The sequence below is a fragment of the Anopheles gambiae genome, chromosome X, assembly GCF_943734735.2.
Source record: "Anopheles gambiae chromosome X, idAnoGambNW_F1_1, whole genome shotgun sequence".
Lineage (NCBI taxonomy): Eukaryota > Metazoa > Arthropoda > Insecta > Diptera > Culicidae > Anopheles > Anopheles gambiae.
The window spans coordinates 21,025,420-21,038,951 of record NC_064600.1 but is presented as its reverse complement, the minus strand read 5'-3'; the positions used below and the strand labels follow the sequence as shown (position 1 = coordinate 21,038,951).

The following is a 13,532-nucleotide window of genomic DNA, read 5'->3' as shown; positions in this document are numbered from 1 at the left end:
AACGTAGTGCAAAAGTTGCTAAAACCGATATCTCTGCACCAGTGGCACCAGCTTCTGATGCCAACTCTGCTACGGTGACCCCTCGCGTGGCATCCCCCGTTCCATCTTCATCGCATGATAATCATACTACCCCAACCACTTCTCGTACGGTGACCCAAACCTCTCAACGGAAGAATGCTCCAGTTCCACTTGCAACTGGACCCTTAAAGGAACCTAAACTGCCACCAATAGTGGTTAAAGCAATGCATATTGCTACGCTTAAGTCTGCATTGCAATCTCTAAACGTCAATGCCCTGTATCAGCTTTGTGGTATTGGGACAAAGGTTTTCGTACAGTCAAAGGTACAGTATGACGCAGTGATCCAATTCCTGGACGATTCTCGCGTGGAGTTCTTTTCTCACGAGATAAAACAGGAAAAAGCATTCAAAGCAGTAATGGCCTTCCTTTGATGGAACTGGAAGACATCAAGACGGAATTAGTCGAGCATCACCAGCTGCAAGTGCTGGAAATTTTCCGAATTAAACGGCGTAATGAGGAAGAACAACCGTACCACAACCAACTGTACCTGGTACACCTGAAACGAGGCTCGTGTACTCTTGCTGGTTTACAGTCAATCAGGAGTGTGCAATCTGTGATTGTTCGATGGGAAGCCTATCGAAATGGATCTAAAGGTCCTGTACAGTGCGGCCGATGCCAAGGCTTTGGTCATGGCTTGCAGAATTGCCGCTTGAAACCCCGCTGTGCTATATGTGCTGAAAATCATCTAACGGATACGTGCCCTACTAAGGAACAGCCAACCGTTATGAAATGCAAAAACTGCCAGGGACCACACCGTGCCAATAATGTTGTGTGCCCGCAACGTACTAAGTATGTTGAAATTTGCCAACAGGCCAGTTCGCGTTCTCGTAATCAGACGCAACGCCCTGTGGTACGACTGACTCCAGCACCGCTGAAATCTATGCAGGATTTCCCACAGCTCCGTACAATCGAGCTGCCCTCTGCTCATCGCAGTACCGCACGAAGTACCACAGCTCCGGTTACACCGCCCGGGTTTCAGTATAATTTAGCCCAGCGCCTGGCTGCTGCTCAACAATCCGAACCCGCTCCTGTAGAGGACGAATCACTGTATGACGCTGGTACACCTATGGCGATATTCAAAGAAATAGCTACGAAACTCAAGGGATGTCGAAGCAAACACGAACAAGTTGCTGTCCTAGGAGAGCTGCTGATTTGCTATGGATAAATTGAGTGTTGTCACATGGAACGCTCACTCAGTAAAGAACAAACTTATCCCGCTATGCGATTTCCTCCATCGTCGTAATATTGACATCGCATTAGTGGTTGAGACACAACTGAAACCTACTGTAAGTTTTTCTATCCCTGACTATGTCACACACAGGCTTGATCGAACCGGCTCTACCGGTGGAGGAGTGGCCATCATCATTCGTCGTGACATTAGTCACACACTCCTTCCTCACTTTAACACAACAACAATAGAGGCAATCGGTGTACAACTTTCTACTAACAACGGACCACTTCGAATAATTGCTGCTTACTGTCCTCAACAGTGCAACAGTGTGCTTGCCACAGCATTTCAAAAAGATCTGAAAAGCATCAGTTGCGCCACCACGAAGAGAATCGTGGGAGGCGATTTCAATGCGAGGCAAGGTTTGTGGGGCAACCCTCGGAGCAACCGTAATGGAAACCTTCTAGTCGAAGTTGCTCAGCTAGGATTTTTCACCGTTGAGCACCCTGACCAGGCTACACACATACCGACCCGTGGGAATTCCAGTATCATTGATATCTTTCTGTCAAATATCACTATCACAAAACCATAGGTGATTGACGCACTAAACTCGGAACACTTCCCCGTCGCAACGGAAGTGGACGTAGACTGTCCCAAAATCTCTCCTTATAGGAGGAGGAGCTACCAACGAGCTAATTGGGATCAGTTCGGCACAATAGTCGACAGGAACATAGATTCTACTGAAGTGGCCTCCACAAGTGACATTGAAACAGCGATAACAAATCTGGAGGCGACTATCAGGATGGCGGAGCGGATAGCAGTGCCAGAAGTGCAGGTTAGAGAATCCATTATTCAGCTGGAAATCACACCAGCCTCCTCATCAAGACGCGCAACCAACTTCGTCGACAGCACCAGCGAACGGGCGATCTGGCGAAAAAATACCATGCAGCCGTTCTGTCAAGGGTCATCTCAGCTCGAGTCGAAGAAATACGCAACAACAACTTCAGGAATAAACTAGCTGCTCTCATTGACAACTCCAAAGACCTGTGGAAGGTGCAGAAGATCCTTAAAAAGAAACCAAGGCCGATTCCTCCCTTGGTTTCCAACACAGGTACGACACTGATAACCGCCGAGCAAAAAGCAAATGCATTTAGCTCCAGTTTGCCAGCGCACATTCTCTTGGTGACCGTATTAGTAGTCCAATGGAATCGGAAGTAGGCAGCAGTATTGGTCAACTACAGCAAACATTACCAACAGCCGTGGAGATGTCGCCTGTAACGGTGAGTGAAATTTCATGTACTCTTAAAAGGCTAAAGAATTTTAAGGCATCAGGGTTCGATGGGCTTTTTAACATCGTGCTAAAACACCTCAAAGCCAAAGCTCTCACCTTAGTAAGTAACATTCTTACTAGATGTCTTAATCTAGCTTATTTCCCTGACGCATGGAAGCACGCTAAAGTAATCCCCATATTGAAGCCAGGGAAGGATCCAACGTCTCCGGCCAGCTACAGAGCAATTAGTCTTCTTTCAGCGTTGGGGAAGCTGTTCGAAAAGATTGTGTACAGGAGGCTCAGGATAGTAGTCGATGAACTTAATATCCTACCAGCGGAGCAATTTGGATTCCGAGAGGGTCACTCTACCACTCACCAGCTGTTACGGTTTCACAACACGCTACAATGTAACAAACGAGCGTCCAAATCCACAGCCATTGTTGTTCTCGATGTCGAAAAGGCCTTCGATAATGTGTGGCACGATGGTCTGCTGCATAAAATGATGCGGTTTGGCATCCCACTCCATCTCACAAAGCTGATGCAGAGCTACCTTAGCGGAAGGTCGTATCAAGTTTCACTTGGATCGATCAATTTGCTTACCAAAGACATCCCGGCTGGCGTCCCGCAAGGCAGCATACTAGGCCCTCTGCTGTATACATTGTATATAGCTGACCTGCCAGAGCTGCCAAGATCCTGCCAACTGTATCTATATGCTGACGACACTGCAGTGACAGTTAAGGGGAGGTGTTTATCACAAATCCGCAACACCACCCAGCGTTGCCTGGATATCATTCATAAGTGGATGACAACCTGGAAAATTGCACTCAATGAAGGTAAAACTCAAGCGATGATTGTCCCACATAGGTGGAAAGAAAAACTGCTAAACCCTAGCATAACTGTAAATATGGACGGTATCCCACTTACATGGGAGAACGAACTTAAGTATCTAAGATTAATTATAGATAAAAAATTACTTTTTAGATCTCACACCTTTAATATTGTTAAGAAATGTGCAATACTTACAAAGAATCTCTACAGCCTTATAAATAGAAAATCCAAACTTTCAATTAAAAATAGATTGCTAATTTATAAACAAGTATTCGTCCCAACAGCTACTTATGGGATATGTATTTGGGAAAAGTGTGCCATGATGCATAAAAAAAGAGTACAAGTAACCAGTGGCGTATTTATGAGTTCTGGGGCCCTAAGCAAAATGATTTGGAGGCCCCCATTTATCATGGTTCTTGTCTATGCATCACTTTCATTTGTATTTTCCTCACTTCGATTTTAGTATGCCTTTTGCTACTTGTCGTGCTCGCAACGATTGATTATTAATATACGTGGTCCAAATTGAAGAAAAGTAAATAAAAAACTGTTCTTTAAACAATTCAAGTTATAATAACAATCAAATTAATTTTTGCATTCAAGTAAGTTTTTAAATGAATTCAAATGAATAAAAAATATGCTAGGGGGATTACAAATTTTAATGCATTTCTGCATATGCATTAGAATATTTATTGATTTATTCAGAAATTAACATTATTTTTAATAGTGCATATATCTTTCTATTCCTAGCAAATCACAAGTTCAGCTAAATATTTTTACGTCTTACTTTACTAATGGCGAATTCTTTTATAATTTTGTCCGTATCAAGATGGTTCAACAAATTCTGCTCTACATATAAAACTGCAAAATCATTCAATTTAGCTTCTCCTAATGAGTTTCTCAAAGAAGACTTAATTCGCTTCAATGTTGAAAAAGATCTTTCTGCGGATGCGTTTGATATTGGAATAGTCAAGAAAATTTTAAATAATATTTCAATATTCGGGAAAGTGCAAGACATATTTTTTGTTATTTTATACATTTCTTCGATGTCCAGGTCTGAGTTTTTAATCAAAGAATCCTGATCTTTCATAAAATGTAAATAATGTTCTAATTCATCATCAACCATTTCAATTTCAATTTCATCATTATATATATTTTTTAATACTGCTAATGCTTCTGATCTCTTTTCATTGCTCAAACTCCAATCAAATAGTACACCGAAAGGCTCTAACACCGATTCATACTTTTTAGCTCTTACCATTAACTCTGATTTAATATTATCACAAATCACGTAGAAAGTATTGATTCTAAATTTATCTTTCAGTGTACGTTCGGTTTCATTCTCACTTGCTAACTGATTTTGTTTTCTCTTTTCATTTAGATGCATCGTTTCAAATGATAAACCACAAAGCTCTGTAGATTGTTGCACAACTTTTTCGTAATCATGTCTATATTCGTCTATAAATTTTGATAACGATGTAAGCAATTTCGACCCAGTTAAAACTTCACACGTTGGTGATTGCAACGATTTAGCTGTAGCATTTATGCGTTGAAGAATTGTATGCCATATTATTGTTAGCAATGCAGTATCATACTTGCAAATTTTTTTCAACAATGATTTTGCCTCCAATTTTGTTACTTGTTTTTCTGAATAAGCAGTAGATAGTTCATTTAATGCCTCTTTTATCTGATTAAACCCTCGATAAAAAGCGTATATTGCGTCCGCTCTAGCCGACCATCTTGTGTCGCAAATGCGTTTTAAATTAATTGGATGGCTTTTGAGAATTTTTAATTTATCTTGTAAAATTTTCCAACGGTGTGTAGACGAAGAAAAAAATGTGTATATATTCTGAATGAACATAAAATATTTTACTGCTTCAGAACAATTCTCTGCCGCAAAATTCCCTACGAGGTTAAGCGAATGGTTTGTGCAGGGCACAAAAACTGCTTTGGGATTACGTTCTTTCAGCCGTGCTTGCAGTCCATTATATTTTCCTGCCATGTTTGCTGCGTTGTCGAAGGACTGGCCTCGACAGTTTAACAAATCTACCCCATATTTATCTAAAAACTGCAACATAACTTGTTCTAAATGCAGAGCATCATGTTTTTCGATTGGTATGAATCCAACAAATCGTTCTACTATTTGGCCAGTCGATGATAAATATCTCATGATAAAAGTTAATTGATCGATGTGTGAGATATCTGGAGTTGAATCTAAAATTATGCTGTAGTATTGCGCTTCTTTAATCTCTTGAAATATTTTAGATCTTACTTCATCGGCAATGATTTGTATAAATTCATCGCATATGGTATGCGACAAATAACTTGTTTTTCCACTTCCCTGATTTCCATATTTTTTTAAATGCATTTTCAGAAACTCATCATACTCGCTCAGGTATTCCAAACATGTTAAATAATTTCCTTTTCTAACTGAATGAATTCTTGCATCATGCCCACGAAAACCTAATCCTAAGCGGCAAAGAAGTTTTATAGGTGAAACAATTCTTTTTAATAAATCTCTCCAATATCTTTCTTCTGTTTCTTTTTCCGCTAAAAGAAGATTGTCTATTGAATTAATTTTTGTCGATCTATTATATAAAGTACACATAGCAGCAATGTGATCTTTAGACACTTCATGTTCTCCTAAAAGCACTGTAATTGATCGCCAATTCTGTAATCCTGTGATAAATTTTGTTTTAGAGTTAGAGAATAACTTGCAAGGATAGCAGTAAACGCACTTTGTAGTTTCAGAAAACACCAACCATATTCTTTCCTCTAATAAACCGTTTCCTTTTTTTCTGTAAAAATGTTCCTTAGATAAACCTCTACAACGAAATTCTTCCTTATCTTTGTACAGTATCTTTAATTCTTGTATATTTCCAATATATCTTGGTTTATTCCTAATTATATAGTCCTGGGATGCTTTACTTAAGTTCAATGGCCATAAAGCAATGTCATTTAAACGTTCACGGTCTAAGGAAGATAGTTCACTATCATTTAATTCATTTCTGACATTATCGTTCGAGACATTCGATGTTAGCTCATCATTCACAGGTTTAGATTTTTCCATTTCCCTAGGTATTTTTGATGGTTGCTTGCCATTCACCAATTCATTTTGTTCACTATCTGATGGCATAATCGAATCATAATCGCCATCGATAGATTGACTGATATTATCCACAATTTCATCTGAACTTGGATTCTTTGAACTCGAGGCCACCGTTAGAAACTTAAGCATTGCATTTTTTTGTTGTTCGTTCGTTTCTATTTCTTTTCTAACTTTCTTTCTTTTCTCAGCACCGCTTTGATAACGCTTCATTATGCAAATATCTGAGGGTATAACATTAGGAAAAAAATCTCATGTTGGAACTTATGTATGATAAAATAATAAAATATTGAAATACACACCTTTCTCCAAATATGCTAACTGTTAAGACCTAATGTCAACGTAAGCCGCTGAAGTATTGTATTGTCTATCAAAAAGGCTCTAACAGAAACAAAATAACGTAAGTTTAAGCGTGACACCTAAAATTGCCTAATTTTAATTGTTAAGCCACTTAACACGATGAACTAATTTGATCAAACTTTGATAAGAATAAACAGAAAGCAGCGGACAGGCTTACGATCACTGACAAACTGAGCGATAAAAGGCAAGCTTAAGCACGGCGCAAACAAGTAGTCTCGGACTTTTTACGAATATAACATTTCTTGCACTCCATGGTAGTGATGGGCGGGTCGACTCGAACCTATCCAGTTTTAGGCATCCGTACGCGACCCGAAGTCGCCCGGAAAGTTACAAGTAGTTTAAGTAGTTGTACCGATTCCAATAGGTGTAAGAAAGCATAAACGACTCCGACCCGTTGGTGCTGCGGGTTCGGGTCGGGCAGGTCACGGTAGATTACAAGACTCAAACTCGCTGCACCAACGGGTCGGAGTCGCTTATGCTTGCTCGCACCTACTGATTATTCGGATTGATCCGAACACATTGCACACGCGGGTTGGATTGAAATACGACTCCGACCTAGTGTACCAGCTTTACCCACGGGTTGGAATCGATTCCGACTGACTCGCACCCGATTCCGGGTCGGATCATGAAATGGATCGTAAAACCCACCACTATTCCAAGCCCCAACTTTTAGGCGAACAAAGGCCCATACTCACACTCCAACATTGCCCACCATACCTCCTCATGTCCGCACGGTCCCACTTTCTGAGTGTCTGACAAATTTTTGTTCTAAAAACTCAGGCACTACCTACTTTGAGGTAGGCACTATGGGCTGATTGAAGACAGAAGCTTTGAAGATTTTTATATCTACATTTTATATTATATTATGTCTTGCGATGATTTTGCTCAATGATGGCACACAACAAAATATATACAATAAAAGCTTGTATCAATTATTCCAAGAGATACATGTGTTGTAAAATAAATCGGTATTATCACATTTTATCATATAAATCATAATCATAATAAAAATATGACCTGCCATCAACATTACATTCTCTCACAGTGATACTTTTGTGAGTTGTTTTCTTCATTTTCACTCTGTGTTGATTGCAAATTTCTTTGTCTCACTTCGTACACGTTCTGTTCTATTTTGCCGCGGTTGGACGGTTAACCAGTTTTCTGAAGCATTTCAATGAAAAACTGATAAATGGAAGCAGGGTGGGGGCCCCGAGCATGGATCGGATATTCAAGTATCAAATTTTCTAGAATTTCGTCAGCAAAATAACCGTTTGCTCTCTGAAGATTATCAAGCTCCCCTCAACTCGGGGCCCCCTTCAGCTCCCGGCCCCTATCAGCTCGGGGTCCCCTTCAGCTCGGGGCCCCCTTCAGCTCGGGGCCCCCCGCAACTGCTTAGTTTGCTTACCGTTAAACTCGCCACTGCAAGTAACTCTAAACAATGTTCTAAGAATGATAACTAATGCACCACCAAGGACTAGGCTAACTTATCTCCACGAAATTACAAAAACCCTAACTTTAGAAGATATTAGCATAGCTAATAGAGAAAAAATGCGAACATCTTGTATGAACTCATCAAATAATATTATAAGAAACATTTCTTTGTAAGATTAGGTTAAGTTGTACAGTTAGAAATAATCTTTAGCATAAAAAAAACAAAAAAAAAACAAAAAAAAAACAAAAACATTAGTATAAGTTAGGATTAGATAAAACAGATCATGCCACATTGAATTCATACCATTCCCACTTGCAAAAACTGTACGGTCTCAGGACTAATTGTAATAGATTAGGCGTTGAAAAGCAAAACTGCTGTAACTCGCGGACCCCCCAATATCAGCAATGTAAACATAAAAATAAAATGAACTTTAAGAAGAAGAAGATCACTGATGCGACCAAAAATAACGGAACGACCAAAATTATCATACTTATATAATTTGTACTAGGTCATAACCAGGCATCAAAAAAATTATATCGAAGAAGCTATAATACAAGTTCAAACTGTATTGCTTAGAGAAAATATATTTTTTCTTATACCAAACTGTCAAATTCTTAACAAACAATCGAAACCTTGCTTTAAAAAATGATAAAACTTTGCACGATTGCATCGAAGAAGAGTAAAAGGATGTAAACTTTGAAGATGTAGTGTATAGCAACTCGTTGCGCTCTCGTTGCTAATCGAATTTCTATGCAACTGCTGAATTTTCCCACAACGTAGCGCTCCATAGCGCGACAGAATATTGTAATACGATATTTTTCCCTTTTGGCAATATAGCTCAGAGTTCAACTTGTATTAGAATTATTATTTTTATTATTATTAATATTATTATAATTATTTTTATTATTATTAATAATAATAATAATATTATTATTTTTATAATTATTATTATTATTATTATTTTTATTATAGTTATTATTATTATTATTATTATTATTATTGTTATATTGTTATTATTATTATTATTATTATTATTATTATTATTATTATTATTGTTATTATTATTATTATTATTCTTTTTATTATTATTATTATTATTATTATTATTATTATTATTATTATTATTATTATTATTATTATTATTATTATTATTATTATTATTATTATTATTATTATTATTATTATTATTATTATTATTATTATTATTATTATTATTATTATTATTATGACTTTTATGTTTATTATCATTAATAATATTATTATATTATTATTATTATTATTATTATTATTATTATTATTATTATTATTAACCTTATTTCATGTTTACGACAAACTAGGCCGTTCTTAGGAGGATTAAATAGATATGTTTTGAGCTATTTCATGAAATTGATTATTTTATGCTTTGATCATTTGAAAATTATGTGGGTTGAAGTGATCAAACTACAAGAAGAAACTACCATTAAACATAGCTATTTGTGTAGCAATGATATGATGGAAAAATGTTTGACAAACCGGTTCGGCATCAAAATAGAAATTCACTTTTTTTACGAAAGAGTTTGATATTTGACCCTTATAGTCCAGTGTAAGATAGGAGCCATTGCAAATGAAGTATTTCTCAAAAAGATTATTTAGACGCTTCTTAACACTCATTCATACAAAATTAAATAACAGTTTCAATTTTTATTTACATGCGGGGCATCCTAAATCCCGCTGTATGCACAAAGTAATGGTTAGTCGTTTGTACTGGTGGACATCATTGGTTTGTACAGTGGTCTGTAATGGTGGTTTGTAGTAGTGAACTTGAAGTTTGAAATACAATTTGATGAAAATACATGAAATAACAAAAAATGTTGAGATAATAATTCACTAATTCACTGATCAATCAATCTTAAATGCATATTTGGTAAGATTAAACGTCAATTTCATATTCCATTGTTATTTGAATTTTTTGCAGTGAAAAGCAGAGGTAAACTAATCTATTTTTGGACCAACGCGCTAGTGAAATTTTCACAGGAAAAACTCAAGCAGTTTTTTTGCTTTTAATGTTGTGTGCGTCTTCTTCAAACTTCTTACTCGATCAACTAGAGATGGTGTCAAAATCACCCGTATTCATGCTTTGGTTATTCACGTTACGCGCAGACTCATTTTTTTTTAGAAAATGGTTTCCACTCCCTCATTAATATACATTCTAATGCTTTACTGAATCATAAAACCGATTTGAAGTTTGTTTCTATCATCTGAAACTCACAAATTTGTTGAGCTTGATGCTTTGTTGTATAAAAATGCTGTCGCTAAAAATACAATTGCTATACCATTTGCATAGGGAAAGGAGTACAGAGCATGCGTAAACTCATAAAGCTAAACTATATTCATCAAATCAAACGGGAATAGATTATTTTGTTTCATTGGCGATGTTTTCGATTGTTTTGTTCAGGACCGGCGTTGAATATTAATTGATTCACATCAAACAAAGAATATACTACTTTCTTTCAAGTGCCCTTTTGTCCTTGAAATCAGTTCGTTTAGCATTGAATATTTGTTTTAAAATAGTATTAAAACATAAGAGCAAAAAGATAGTATCAGAAAAGTAAAAAGTACGCAGGAATGTGAAAAATCAACGCAACTTAAGTGTATAGTTATGTAGCTAATGATATATTACTTGGCTAGACAATTTTAAATATTTTGAATGTATTACGAATAAAAATATAAACAGGCGCATTTACAAGCGCCTACAAAAAATAGTTTATTGACTGATCGATTACCTAACACTGTTTTTGTATTGCCTGTCGCTAAACTCTATGATAAGAAACTATGTTGTTTTAGCATCTTCAACATGTCTGTGATACTCAACCAATCATTTTTAGGTGAAGGAGGTAATATTTGCATTATAATGTATTTTGTAATGGAGTAATTTAATAAACAATCCTACACTGTTTTTAATTTAATATCAAGAAAATTGATTATTAAATTACTTATTGTAATATTATGTAAATCTATGCTTTAATTCACAATAACAACAATATGAAGAACATATAATATTTCACTTCACCCCATATATGTCACGCTACAAACTATAGTTTGCACAAAAAAAACAATTAGAACTCACGTGCTATAATCGAACGCTCTAAACACTGCGTGGTACGATTTCACACTCACACGATCACACTCACAAACGAATTCGACATTAACACTTCATGCTGTTGGTGGCAAAAAACTAAGACTGAAAAGCCACAAATAGATTATTCAACGCATAGCTCAATGATTTTAGCTTCTCGTTCAGAAAAGCGAGTTGTCTTTCTCTCACCAACCTTGTACTAAATTTACAGTATGCTTGGAGATGCAAAATGCTGTCGTAGGATGTTTTCATTAGACTCGTTTACATTTCATAGTTAATCTTTTTAGGACTATAAATAGGTTTGTTAGGTTTCAGTACAGGCGTGGTCAATATTTTACTTAAGTAGAATCTTGTAACAGTGTAATTTTCTAGCGTTCTCCTAAGGCTTTTTCCACTACTATTTTCTCTGCGGTTAATATAACGTTATAATTGGAAGCTGCAACCTTGGTGGCTTTCATAACAGTAATATGTTTTTGCTGAAAGCTCTACTTCACTTTTAACAATACAGTAGAACGTCGATTATCCGGGGACGGATTAACCGGCGGGCGGCTTAACCGTGTGTATGAATTTGACAATTGGCCAATCGTGGCGAACGTTTTCTGCGATGATCAGCTTATTAAAAACATGTGTTGTGGAGCTATCTAGAGTCTAGTGATATTTTTTAATTTCATTTTTGATGAAAAACAATTGTTAAATCTATTGTTATTGATTCAAAAACTATTCTATCAGTGATCAATTGATTGATTTAAGGTGAAATTTTAGTAAAACCAGTAAATTTCAAAATTTTATATAAATTTGACATTTTTTGAACCATTATCCGTGGAAATCGATTAACCGGCATCCGCCCGGTCCCAAGCTGCCCGGATAATCGACGTTCTACTGTATAGAGAAAACAGTGACTGATTATTTATGCAGAAAATTATCCATATATTATAAGAAAATTACAGTGTCCATTTTCTGGATGGACGAAATCCCAAGAAAAAAAACATTTCTAATTCTTTTTGCGACTAAATCACATATAAATAATGCTTTTTATGAGATAGTAAAGCTAAAATATGTCTTAAGAAAAATCTAAACAGTCTGTAAAATTGTAAAACACTTAAAACCCAAGAGACGCTTGTAACATTGTCTGTAATAAACTTATAAATTTATTCGTGTGCACACTGTTTTCCAATCAACTTGCAAAATTTAACTACTTGCTCGTCATGGGTTCCAGGCTAAATAAGAAATAATTTTTGTGCAAATTGTAGTGTCGGCTCAGTTTTCAATATGAACAGCATTATTCAAAACCTACAAGTTGGTTTTCAACAGCTGTCATTATTTGTGACAGCTGAGCAGTCTAAAAACTTCGTGCGATTGTTGAATAATACCGTTCACATTATAAACTGACCCGTAAAACAGTGTATGTTGTATGTTATCAGTGAAATTTTCTTAGCATGTATGTAGAAATGAGCAGAACTCATACGGGAGCAATTTAATCAGAAAAGTAAAAAGTCATCATTCTACAACTATTGATATTTTTGGAGAACTACTATGATGTTTCGTATTGTTTAAACTATGATGTTTTTTATTTTTATTTTATTTTATTTTTATTTCATACTGATAGTAAAGCATAAATAAATAAATATCAACATCTGTCGAATGTTTAAAATACATCAGAAGATTTTTTTTTGTTTTTCCATATGGTTTTCTACACGTGTTGAGTTAGATTGAATTTTACAATATTTTGTGTAATGTTGAAAATCAAGCATCAGAAATGAATTTTTATTTTGTTGCCAATACAATATGTGAAACTTGTTGAGAACCATCTTACAGATGACGAGGCTTACATTCGTGTGACCGCTTAGAGCCTCTAATCATGTTAATACGCCACTGTATACATCGACAAAAATCAGTAAGAATGATCTGAGTCTTATGAGTCTTATGTCAAATAAAGTCAATACGAAACTCTAGAGACAACGAACGCTGTTGGTTCACTTTTGAACTACTGCTTCTACGGTACCTGTAAAAATGTTCTAATTAATAAACTCTGAAATAATAATAATAAAAATGCATCACAACTTATTTATCGCCCTAAAACATTGAGTTAAAAGACATTTGCAAACGAACGCGTTCACATGTTGAAATCATTCAAAATGAAATGTTTGAAAACAACACTTGGTGTTGTTCATGTTCCCT

The 13,532-nt window shown here is 36.0% G+C and overlaps 1 protein-coding gene across 13 annotated transcripts in view; it reads right to left on the bottom strand.

Annotated features, from left to right (window-relative positions):
• LOC4575976 (ubiquitin carboxyl-terminal hydrolase Usp2) overlaps positions 1–11,556 on the bottom strand; it is a 218,138-nt gene extending 206,582 nt beyond the window's left edge. For 9 of the 13 annotated variants that reach the window (XM_061663209.1, XM_061663208.1, XM_061663214.1 and 6 more), the window contains exon 1: positions 11,346–11,546. The gene's annotated coding sequence lies outside the window, so the exon portion shown is untranslated. Of the gene's footprint in view, positions 1–3,116; positions 3,304–11,345 lie in introns of those variants that run through there. The other 4 variants (XM_061663211.1, XM_061663206.1, XM_061663202.1 and 1 more) reach the window with 4 other exon arrangements.
• Between the last annotated feature and the right edge of the window lie 1,976 nt (positions 11,557–13,532).